This window comes from Echinops telfairi, unplaced genomic scaffold (assembly GCF_000313985.2).
Source record: "Echinops telfairi isolate 266 unplaced genomic scaffold, ASM31398v2 ScPeMD7_1;HRSCAF=3_0, whole genome shotgun sequence".
NCBI lineage: Eukaryota > Metazoa > Chordata > Mammalia > Afrosoricida > Tenrecidae > Echinops > Echinops telfairi.
In genome coordinates this window covers 88,826,129-88,839,119 of record NW_022103896.1, presented here as the reverse complement: position 1 = coordinate 88,839,119, position 12,991 = coordinate 88,826,129, and the positions used below count along the sequence as shown (strand labels likewise).

Here is a 12,991-nt window from a genome sequence, read left to right as displayed (position 1 = left end):
TAGAATGGAAGAAGAGGAAAATTGAATTCGTGATCTGGAAGACAATAACTCTGACTACAACAACAACAACAAAGTGAAGGAATCAGAAGAAAGACTGAAACTCATATGGGACACCATCTTTGAGAAAATCCTATGTCTTATTGGGATGTGGGAACAGAGAGAAATGACAAATCTGCAGAGCAAATTGTTCAAAAACTATAGCTGAAAATTTAAGTAACATATCAAAGGAGGAGGAAATAATTATTCAAGAAGCTGGGAGAACCTCAAATGGAGTAGATCTTTAAAGAAAAACATCATGATTTACAGTAATCAAACTATCCAATTTCAAGGAAAAGGAGAGAATCCTTAGAGCAGCTAGAGATAAAGGAAGAGTCACCTACACAGGAAAACCAATAAGGTTCACCTGAGACTTCTCAGCAGAAACTATCCAGGCAAGAAAACAATGGAGTGACATATATAAAATTCTGAGAGGAAAAATATGACCAACCAAGAATTGAACATACATATTTACCTGGCAGGGATGATGCCATGATCGTGAAGCTGGTTTTCCCAGGGCGAGGCTTATCCATTGCACTCTGGATGTGCTGACCCATGCATATCCCCAAATGTGGAAAACTGGATTGCATAACTTGTGGTAGTGGGGAACTGCATTTACACTCTAAGTTAAAAAGAAAGAAAGAATATAAAGAGAAGAATTACATATACAGCAAAATTATCTCTTAAACATGAAGGTGAAATAAAGGTATTTCCAGACAAAGAAAAATAAAATAATTTGTGAAAACAAGACCAACATCACAAAAATCATGGTCTGGGTAACTATTCAGGGAGATCCATACCAGTAGCAGACAGACTGAGTGCACCACAGAGGACAACACCACTCAGAAACCAGTGAAAATAATGACAGCAGCACTCAAAACGAGATCCCCTTGCAGAGGGGTCTCGGGGAGGAGATGAGCCAGTCACGGTGCGATGTAACAATGATGAGAAATACAACTTTACTCTCGTTCCTAAAGGTTTCCTCCCCGCTCCCACTACCATGACTCAAATTCGATCTTGCAAGTCTGGCTAGACCAGAGGAGGTACACTGGTACAGATAGGAACTGAAAATACAGGGAATCCAGGACGGATGAGCCCTATAGGACCAGTGGTGTGAGTGGCAAAACAGGGAGGGTAAAGGGAGAATGGGTAGGAAAGAGGGAACCGATTACAGTGAACCCTCGTTTATCGCGTTTAATCGGTTCTAGACCCTACCGTGATAAATGAAATTCCGCGAAGTAGGATTCCTTATTTGTAAATCAAATATTTTTGTAGTTAGAGCATAGAGGACATGAAAAAACACCCTTTAGTCACCATTACACTCATATTACCCAATTTATTAAACGAAAAAGGGAAAATACAGTAAAACATTTTAGATGTTACAATTATCATTTATTATTTATTATATTATTTATGGCATCAAGCGTGTACAGTATGAGCCAATCAGTGGCAGTAATGACAGAGCATGCGCTGTTACGCAAAAACCGCGATAGAGTGAAGCCGTGGAAGTCGAAGCGCGAAGTGGCGAGGGTTCACTGTACATGGAACTGTGTGTGACCTCCTCCCTGGGGGACAGACAACCGAAAAGTGGGTGAAGGGAGACGTCGGACAGGGAAAGATATGACAAAATACCCATTTATAAACTATCAAGGGCTCATGAGGGAGGGGGAGCAGGGAGGGAGGGGAAAAATGAGGACCTAATGTTGGGGGTTTAAGTGGAGAGAAAATGTTTTGAGAAACGATGTACAAATGCGCTTTACACAATTGATGTGTGTATGGATTGGGTTAACAGTTGTATGAGCCCCTAATAAAATGTTAAAAACAAACAAACAAACAAAAAAAACGACACAGAAATGGAGGAGGAACAAAGACGGGTTAAACGCCCCCCGCAAAAAAAAGGTTGGTGGGGAGGGGGTGCAGGGAAGAAACCAAACATAAACAAGAAAAATGAAAGCAACAAACCTGCATATATCACTAATGAATGTCAGTTACTAAAATGCATCAATCAAAAGATAGAGAGCAGCAGATTATTAGAAAACAAGCTGCAAACAAGAGGCACACTATAATTGGAAGATAAAAAATAAACTCAAAATGAAAGGATGGTAAAAAAAAACCTATCAAGGCAGAAGTGGCAATATTTATTTCTGAATGAAATAGACTTCCAGGAAAATAACATAATGAGAGATAAAAATGGACACAAAATAATAATGACAGGAACACACAAGTAACATCTAAATTTATATACAACCAATGGAAGATATCAATTAAATGCTCACAGAATTGAAAATATACATAAATAGCTTGACAAAAATAATAAGATATTTTAACACATCAGTCTCAAGAAAATATAACATCTAAAACAATAGAAGAGTTAACCAACACCATCAATCAGCTCAACATTTTAGACATATAGAGAGCACTCCTATCCAACAGCATGGTAAACACTCTTCTCCATTGCACACAGCTCATACTTGTGCTAAGCAGGGTTCTCTAGAAAAACAAAACCAGGACACTTATGATGAGATAGATAGATGATAGATACACTTATGCAGCATGAAAGAATATAACAGCTAATTAGTCCACACAGCAGTACAGACGGGGCGGGTCACCAACAGTCAGCAGTTCAGGAGCTTAGTGAAGCAGGCCTGGATGGGATATTGAACTCAAGCAATGCAACTTGACAGGATCCTACGCTTCAAGCTCAAGTGATGTATACGCCAGCAGCATGTTGAAGTAGGTCTCAAGGGAACCCCAAGCTCTAGCAACATGTTCCACATGCTGGCTGTCCCACAGGTAGTGTAGCTCACAAGTTGAGACAGAGAACTAGCTAAAGTAGGCACATACTGGTCTGATCACCACAGAGCAAGAGAGGGGTGGGCCTTGCCAAGCCATTTATCTCTTTGCCCTCCAATCAAATGCAACCTTATTTATCCCAAATGTTCCTATTGGCCAGGTTGGCACAATAAACCTACCTATCACAATACTTTAAAATACATCACATGTTAGATCACAAAGCAAACCTTAACAAATTCAAAAACATTTATATCCAAAACCTAGTTTCTTTGATCACAATGGTATGAATCTTGAAACCAACAATGGGAAAAGCATGCACATAAATGTAAACACATAGAGGCTGAATAGTATACTACTTAAAAGTGACTGGGTAATAGATCAAATAAGGAATGAAATTTAAAATTTTCTAGAAACAAATGAGAACAATAACACATCACACCAAAATTTGGGGGATACAACAAAAGCAGTTATAGAGGGAAATTCACAGGAATCCATACACATATGAAAAAAGAGGATAAATCCAAAATTAATAGCATAACACCTCTAACATGTAGAACAAGGTCGGCAACATACACCTCCAGCAGCAGAAGAAAAGAAGTAATAAAGATGAGAGTGGAAACAAACAAACCGGAAAACAGAAAATCAATGGAAAATCCAACAAGACAAGAAGTTGTTTTTTTTGAAAATGAAAGGATTAACAAAATTGCAAATATCTAGAATTGGAGATAAGAAGAGTGATATCACAACACATCAATGTCAAATAAAAATAGTAAGAACAAAAGACAGTAATCCAACAAGTTTGACAACCTAGCAGAACTGAACAAATACCTAGAAATACACTATTTATGCAAATTAACGCAGGCAGATATGGAAATCCTCAACAGACTCATATCAAAGGAATAATTAGAGATATTTCACAAGAAATTTCCACCCAAGATAAAGCCCAAGACCAGATGGCTTCATGGGAGAATTCTACCAAGTATTAAGGAAAGAGCTGTTCACAATTCTACATACACTCTGCTAGATTATGGAAAGGGACAGAAGTTCATTCTATGCAGCAAGCATCATCCTATACCAAAAAACAGGCTACGAGCCTACAAAGGCAGAAAACTACACACAAATTTTCATCAGGAACAGACATGCAAAAAAATTCTCAACAAGCTTCTGGCTAATATAATCCAACAACATAAAAAGAAAAATCTTCACGACCAAGTGGGATTCATACCAGGCATGCAAGGATAGGATGGTTCATCATTCAAAAAACAATCAATGTAACGAACCATGTAAACAAGATAATGAGTAAAAGCCACATGATCATATCAATGGATGCAGAAAAGCATATGATAATATCCAATACACATTTCTAATAAAAAACACTCAATAAAGTATGATAAGGAGGGAAAGTACCACAATAAAGGTCATATATGAAAATCCAGTGCCTAATAGCACACACAATGGGATAAAAACGGAAAGTATTTCCCTTGAAAACAGGAACTAGACAAGGGTGTCCCTTAGCACCACTCTTATTCAACATCATCATCGCCATGCTGGAAATCTTAGCTAAAATGATTAGATACAAGGAAGAAATCAAGGGAATACAGTAGGAAAACGAAGAAGTTAAGTTCTCACTATTAGCAGAGGAAATGATTTTATACAGAGTGAACTCCAAGGACTCCACAAAAAGACTGTTGGAAATAATCGAGGGATGTGATAAAGTAGAGGAATACAAAATCAACAAACAGAAATCAATTGTATTTCTATATACCAGTTAAGAGACCTTTGTAAAAGAATTCAAGTAAACAGGATCATTTGTATTTGCCAAACAAGATGAAATACCTAGGGATAAATATGACCAAAGAAACAGAAGACCTGTACTCCAGGTTTCCTACTATGGAAAACTACAGAACATTATTACAAGAAGCCAAAAGAGACCTACACAAATGGAGGTATGTCCTGTGTTCATGGATAAAAAGACAATATTGTGAAAATGTTAATGCTACCCAAAGCAATCACAACTACAACACAATGCTGATCCAAATACCAACTTCCTTCCTAAAGAAATGGAAAAACGAATTACTCTCTTGATATGGAGAGAGAATAGGTCCAGGAAAAGGAAGACACTTCTCAAAAGAAAGAACAAAGTCAGGGACCTTGCACCGCGATCCTCAAAACTAATGCACAAGCACAGTCGTCTAAATAGCCTGGTATTGGTACACTCATAGGCTCATAGTTACATGGAACAGGATGGAAAGTCTGAACATAAAATCATCTATATACAGGCAACTGATTTTTGACAAAGATCTAAAAACCATTCATGTGAAAGGGACACTCTCTTTGACCAATGGTGCTACAAAACTGGAGTCTCTATCTGAAGAAGTATGGAACAAGACTTATACATCACCTCATGTGCAAAAACACACAAAATATGGATTGCAGACTTAAAAGTAAGTGACAAAGTTATAAAAATCATCAATGAAAATTTCGGAACAAAGGTAAGTGCCCTGTTGCAGGACATGCACAGACTACCAATTATAATAAAGAAGGCACAAACAGTGGAAGGTAAAATAGATGACTGGAACCTATTAAAAATAAAATACTTATGCACATCAAAAGATTTCATCAAAGTAAAAAAAGCAAAGTCATGGATTGAGAAAAATCTTCAGCAATGACACAACAGATAATGGACTAATTACTAAACACTACAAAGTTTTCTAACATCTCAATAAGAAAAACTAATCTGATTAAAAGGTGGGTAAAGGACATAAATAGACAAGTCACAAAGCAAAACACTCAAATGACCACCAAACATTTGAGGAAATGTTCACCACCATTATCCTTCCAGGAGACACAAATCAAAACAATGATGAGATATCCTCTTACTTATACAATGATAGCCCAATTGAAAACTACAGAGATCAATAAATGCTGGAGAGGACAGGGAGAGATTAGACCTCTTCTACACTACTGGAGACTTTCAAATATGTCCAAACATTGTGGAAAGTAATATGGTGCTACGTAAAATAAGTAGGAATAAAAATACCACATTACTGAACAATAAGTTTGCCGGGCATATACCTCAAGAAGTAAGAGACCAAATAGAAACAAATGTATGCTAGCCCATGTTCACTACAGCTCCGTTCACAATAACAAGAGGATGGAAACAGTCCAAATCCCCATCGGTAATAGACTGGATAAAGAAACTATGGTACATAAACACAGTGGAATACTATACAGTCCTGAAATGCACTGGTGAAACACTTTATGACATGGACAGACTTGGAAACCATTATGCTCAGTGAAGTTAGTCAATCACAGAATAACTAATACTGTATGAGTCCATTACAGTGGAGATAAACACCAAGATGACCGCAGGCTTGTGCTCACAGGTCAAGTAAGGTAGAGAGCCTGTCTAGTGCCCATGAACCATACATCACCCTCTTTATGTGCATATCTTAAAAACCACTTCAATAGAGGAGACAGCCCCTCAGCTCACATAATGGGGAGAGGGAAGAGACCATTCAGTCACTGCTATACGACATTGTGCTGTTGTTGGTGGGTATCATTGAGTTGGTTCCTACCCTAAGGCACAACAGAAGGAAGCCCGGCCCGGTTTAGCACCATCTTCAACTGTTCCTGTTGGATCCCATTTTGCAGCCACTGTGTCACTTTCTCTCCTTGAAGGCTGTGTTCTTTCTCACTACTCTTTCTACTTTGCCAAGCACGATGTCCTTCTCCAGGGCCTGGTCTCTCCTGACCACGTGTCCAAAGTCTGTCAGATGAAGTCTCACCACCCTTCTTCCTTTGGAGCACTGAACATTGTGCCCAAACCACTCTCAATCAACAGACCCTCCTACAAGAGCCATGAGTGAAACTCAAATCAAGATGGGGGGGGTGGGGGTGGGGGGAGGGAGAATGTATGTCTCAGAAAGGCAATTGCACATCTGTTGGTGGGGAAACAAGGAAGAGCAACCTCCCATTGGGGGTGGGGGTGGGGGGAACAGCGCTTAACAATGCATATATTACCCTAGGAGAGAAAGTGCCCAGTAGTAGGTTCTTTTTTTTTCTTTTTTAACATTTTATTAGGGGCTCATGCAACTGTTATCCCAATCCATGCACACATCAATTGTGTAAAGCGCATTTGTACATCGTTTCTCAAAACATTTTCTCTCCATTTAAACCCCCGACATTAGGTCCTCATTTTTCCCCTCCCTCCCCGCTCCCCCCTACCGCATGAGCCCTTGATAGTTTATAAATGGGTATTTCAGTAGTAGGTTCTTAATTGGATACTTTTGACCTAGTTTCTATCCAGCCGTTGGTGACTTGGGCCATGTGTTTTAGACTGCTGGGACTTTAGACTATGGTCTTTAGAGGTGTGTAACATCATTCATAGGCCACATTCAAAGGATTCAATGTGGAAACCTCACTAAATGAACTGGGCTTCACCTCAAACTCACCTGCAGCAGATTTAAGGAACTGACATACTCCCTTGGATTTAGAGCTGAAACTCCCCGGTGTGAGAAGACCTAGAAGACTGTTGTCCTAAGATTATGGAATTGTTGGTCCACAACTGGGCTTTGGGTTCACATCTCTTGCTTTTAGGGTGCCCAATGAATGGTGGCCTGGGACTAGCATATATTTACTATTTTAATGCTCTCTTTGCTTTCTTATGATATATACTATTCTGGTAGGCATGGATTTGCCTTTGTGAACTTTGTGACTTTATTGAAAGTTTTGCCTTATAACGAAGCCCCATTTTCTGTGTAAATAGTGTCCATTCACTTAAGAGTTTAATCTGTATAAGTCAACCATTCATGTATTGTGACTGAAGTCAGGTAATACTGGTATAAATTTCCTTTTCTTAACAGTGTTTTAAATCCTATCCCACTTGCTAAATTAATGACACTATCGATAGAATTACCTTATGCCCCAGGGGGATGATTTATAGTGTTTTCTTTCATAAAATGATAATGGTGTCTTTAAAACAAACCAGAGATATATATAAACCTTAAATGTATGAACAGATTTTGGGCTCAGACTTAATTCTAGTCCCAATCTAAGAACAATTAGTTCTTCTGACATGATCCTGCTTGATGCTTGCCCACATAAGTAGATCATGAGGATATGGATGCTAAAGCAAAATGTGGTGAATAAACAAGATGGTGTCTAGCTATCACAGGGAATAGTGTCTGGGGTTTAAAAGCTTGTCTTCAGAGAAGCAGCCATCTAAGTTACCGTATATACTCATGGATAAGCCGAGTCAGCACATTTTTAATGCAGTGGAATTGGGTGCCTTGGTTGATATTCAGGTTGGCTTTTACGCGAGTATATACGGTAACTAGGTCCACATGGAAGAAGCACACCAGCCTGTAGAATTCAAGGATTTTAAATAATAAAATCCAAATTCAAAGGAGGAAATAGTATCAGCACGTAAATTTGAACACCTGGTTTACAGAAGGCAAAGGATGACAATTGAAGTCCAAAAATCAAACTGCAGGGTGGTCACATGGACTAATCCTCCAATGAATCTTCTCTGACCATAATTGAGGCATGTGAATAGCTTTGCATTCAGAGAGAAAATATTGTAAAATTGATCACAGAGAAGCAGTTAGAAGCAGGTTAAAAAGTAATACCTAATCTTTTTGATTGAGGCTTTTGTATGTTTTGCTTAGTCATTGTTGTTGTTTGTAAATCCGGGATAGATAAATCTATAGAAGCAGTAACTGAGTTGATAATTGCCTAGATGCATGGCCGGGGAAAATGGGGGGAAGTGGGGAACTAGATACAATGAGTATGAGAAGAAAATTTAAAATTGATTGTGATGATCATTGCATAAATCTTATAAATATTAGTAAATGATTAAATTATATAATATGTTAAGTGCATGCCAATAAACCTATTTTAAAATTTTCAGTAGTCTAGGTCCTCAGGGGAAGTTGTCAATGTGCTGACAACATGGCCAGAAGTATGTGCACTAGAATTTGAGAGGGACTAGGACTACAGGGTGTATGAGACGCCTTCCTGGAACACCACAAGAGAGCAGCCACTCACTTTTCTAATTAGGCCTGGTGTTTCCTCTCTTTGAAATTAAATATAAGAACGCAAAACAAGGTTAAGCGAAGATATGCCAATTACAATCTCAGACCAATTACTAAGTTAGGACTCCTTACATAATAGCATTAACCTATTTGCAATTCCAAACATTACTGTGGTGGCCAGTTCCTGTGAGCATAGAACCAATAGTGTTCATGCATTTACTGTGGTGTGTGTTTTGGGGGGAAGGGTATGTAAGTGTGAAATGTATATAACTAGTTTTCTTTCTGTAAGCATCGCAAATATACCTCTTTAGATCAATTGTCTGACCATAAGTTAGATGGTAACACACAATAATAAGAATTTATTGGGATAAGTACATATCAACCAGTGATAATTTCTTCTTAAATATCTTCATTTTATATTAAAGATAAAATAAAATGGTGTATTTCTTCTAGTTCAGATAGTGCATGCATAATTTCTTTTAGTAAAATTAGTACAAGGTTGTTCCCTATGAGGTAGAGATTAAATTTATCTAAAACGTTGAATTTTTTCAAATGATTGTATCACTGTATCATCTGATATCAACTACTACTTCATTTAAAGTTTGTAATTAGCTGAAATAACTCACAAAAACTCAAAAACTGTCAAGATACTGGATCATGCAGTTGTGGAGGCTGGAAAGTCCTAAACTTGTGGATAATATGTCATTCTGCAGGATTCCTCTCATTCTTATGGTTTAGTGATTGATGAAACCAAATTGGCAGTTCAGATGACAGGCCGTTGACTCACAAGGATGTGGAAACTTATGAATCAGGCAGGGTGGAAGCCTTCTGGCTCATATACCAAAAACTGGAGTTCATAAGGAGACAAGTCAGATGCAGGAACCAAAGTAAGAAAGAGAATTTTTCCAAAGTAGTCATATATATTGAACACAGATCACACTCCCTAATGTGTGTGTGACTTAAGTCACACCTTATAGTAAGGTGAAAATTTCAGATATATCACACCTTAACCATGCTTCCCACTACTTGTCTGTCAGATTGTGCCTTGTGTGTTGCTGTGATGCTGGAAACAATGTCACAGCAGTGGTATTTCAAATGCCAGCAGGGTCAGCCAAAGTGAATGGATTTCAGCTGAGTTTCAAGACCAAGAACAGAAAATGAAGAAGGAATTTGTTACCGACCTCAGAGGAAGTAGTCGCTGAAAAACCTTACGCATAACTTCAAACCATTGTCGGGGACTGAAGGCCTAATGAGTGGAAACAGACCACTGTCTGAGGTCATGCCAGAGGCTGGACCCCTGGGATTGGAGAGCACTGGAAATGTGACTGAGAAGGACCTAATTATTCACAGTGAGTCCACCAGGCTGGTATGAATTTGGTAAAACTTGTTTGAGTGGATCTTTTGGGATCTTCATTTACTGATGGAGCATGACTCAAGTTAGGGTGAAACAACTTCAAAAGTATGCTATTGATCCAAAATTGGAATGTGTGAAGTATGAATCTAAGAATATTGGAAGTCCTCAAAAATGAAACGGAACGCATAAAGATCCGTATCTTAGGCCTTAGTAAGCTGAAATGGACTGGCCATTTTGAATCAGAAAATCATATGATCAGCACAACCAAGAGGAATGGTGTAGCATTCATTGTCAAAAAGGATATTGCAAATTCAATCTTGAAGTACAATGCCGTCTGTAACAGGATTATATCTTTCCACCTTCAGGGAAATTCAATCAATACAACTATTACTCAGTTTTTTTGCACAAAACCCACAAAAACTAGTGATGAAGAAATTGAAGAATGATTTGTCAGAAATTGATAAAAATGTAATCAAGATGCATTGCTAATGAAGCTCTGGAAGTACTCACTTGTCTATGCCAGGAAAGCTACTTGGCCAACTGACTGGAAGAGATCCATACAAAGAAAGTGATCCAACCGAACATGCCAGTAAAATGTTTCTGAAGATTGTCCAAAATTAGCGACAGCAGCACATTGGCAGGGAGCGACCAGAGGGTCAGGCCAGATTCAGAAAACGACATGGAACAAGGACTAGCATGTCTGATGTCAGATATCTTGACTCAAAGCAGAGAATACCAGAAAGACTTGTCCGTGTGTTTAGTTGACTATGCCAATGCATGCAACTGTGGATCATAACAAAGTGTGAATAACTTTGAGAGGAATGAGAATTCTAGAATACTTCACTGTGGTCATGTGGCACTTGAACATGGAGCAAGAGGCAGTTAGGTGAACAGAATAAAGGAATACTGCATAGTTTAAAATCAGGAAAGGTGTGAGTCAGGGTTGTGTCATCTCACCATATCTATTCAATCTGTATGATAAGCAAATAGCGAGTAAGCTAGACTATATAAAGAAGAATATGGCATCAAGATGCTGGTTACTTTCAATCTTTGAAGATGTCTTCCCAGCCTATCACCTAGGAATTCCCTATCTCCAGAACTCACAAACCATTGTTTCCTAGATTACCACCTAGGAAGACAGCAGTGCTATCTTCAAAGATTGAATGTAACAACCATATTTTTCCAGTTTTTTTAAAAGACTTTTTGCCATTTATCTACCCTCATAGTCATTATGCAAGCCTGAAATTTCAAATACATAGTGCCAAGTACATGTTATAAATGTGATTTAAATGAATTTTCATGATCCATTTGTCCATTTAGGTTGATCAATTTATTGATAAAAATATACCTTATGTATCACATATACTTATTAATTATGATACATGCTTTTCAAAGTGGTCTGAAGTATGCACATGTTAAGGAGTAAGGCATGATAAAGTTTGGAAGGATGTTGGACCAACACCCCAATTGTCTATTCTCAAAGAGTTTAGGAAGTTCAAAGAAAAAAAATATCAATGGGAGGTGAAAATCAAGGGGTAAAACTTAATTAAAGGGGAAAATTTAAAGACAGATCCTTGATCCTTGAGTTTTCATTGGATGGTCCTTCATCCCGGATCCTGAGATTTTTACTCAAGACCTACAAAAATGGATTCCAATGAATCATCAGTTGTGGTTGAATTAACCTTCACCCATGGTGACCCCATGATATCCAATTAGAACCTTCCTTTTGTTTCCATAAACGTAGTTCTACTTTGATACACATGGGGTCACCACGGGTCAAGGTCAATTTTTGAGTTTTCACTGGCTGATTTTTTTTTTTTTAAATCAGGACTTTGTTCCGAGGCGCTGTGGGATGGATTCAATCCTCCATCTCTTTGTTAGCACCTGCATGCCTGAACCTGTGTTTGTTTGCACTACAGAGTACATCAAGAAAACCTCTGAAATGTGAGGCGAAGTCAGAAAATATTAATAAAAAGGTCAAAGTGATCTGTATTGAATGAGAATATCAGAATATATAGCTATTGCTTCTTGAACTATCCTCCATGTGGGGTTATGCATTTCTGAAGGTGGCATTTCTTTCTCTTTATCCCTTTCCCAAAGAAGTCTGCATGTCTTCATTGACAGCATGTCAAAATGTCTGTTTTTGCCTCCTTGAGAGGTTTATATTGTATTTCTTTGAAATATTCTTTGAGTTTTGGAAATAAAATAAAAGGAAGGCTGAGGGTAGAAGACCAGGACGATTGGGTAGAAGGCACAAGATTTCGCAATGAGATCCTCATAGGTCAGATCAGGACACCTTTCAAGAACCAGGTGCATTGTCATGATGAAAAAAAAATTCCAAGGCACAACTTTCCTGACGTTTTTTCTCAACATCACTGTTGTTGATTGTCTCGAAACTTTAAAAAATAGTAATGTCTTGGTGGTCATCCAGTGTCCTTTGAGAAAATCTAATAAGATTATCCCTTTGTAATAATAATTAAAAATTTTCATTACCTTCTTAGTTGAATTCTCTACCTTGAATTTAATTGGTACAGCAAATCCCCTCAGAAGTCAGTTTCAATCGAACCTTAATGAGACTAAGACAGGGTGTTACTAAGAGAATTTGTAGCCATCCACTGATGACAGAGGCAAATTTAAAAATGCTTTTTCTTTTGAATAAACCCATACAGATATGAATTGAAACTTTAGTTGCAATGGGTTTTAAATTTTGCTTTCATGTTAAAGGCAAATGTCAGCACAATTTTGTTCCATAGGCCATAAAATGTGATGTTTG

The 12,991-nt window shown here is 38.0% G+C and overlaps 1 non-coding gene across 1 annotated transcript; it reads left to right on the top strand.

The window, feature by feature from the left end:
• Positions 1–503: 503 nt before the first annotated feature.
• On the top strand, positions 504–662 carry LOC115869068. Its single transcript, XR_004045979.1, has one exon. It is a non-coding gene; the product is annotated as a U1 spliceosomal RNA (small nuclear RNA).
• Positions 663–12,991: the final 12,329 nt, after the last annotated feature.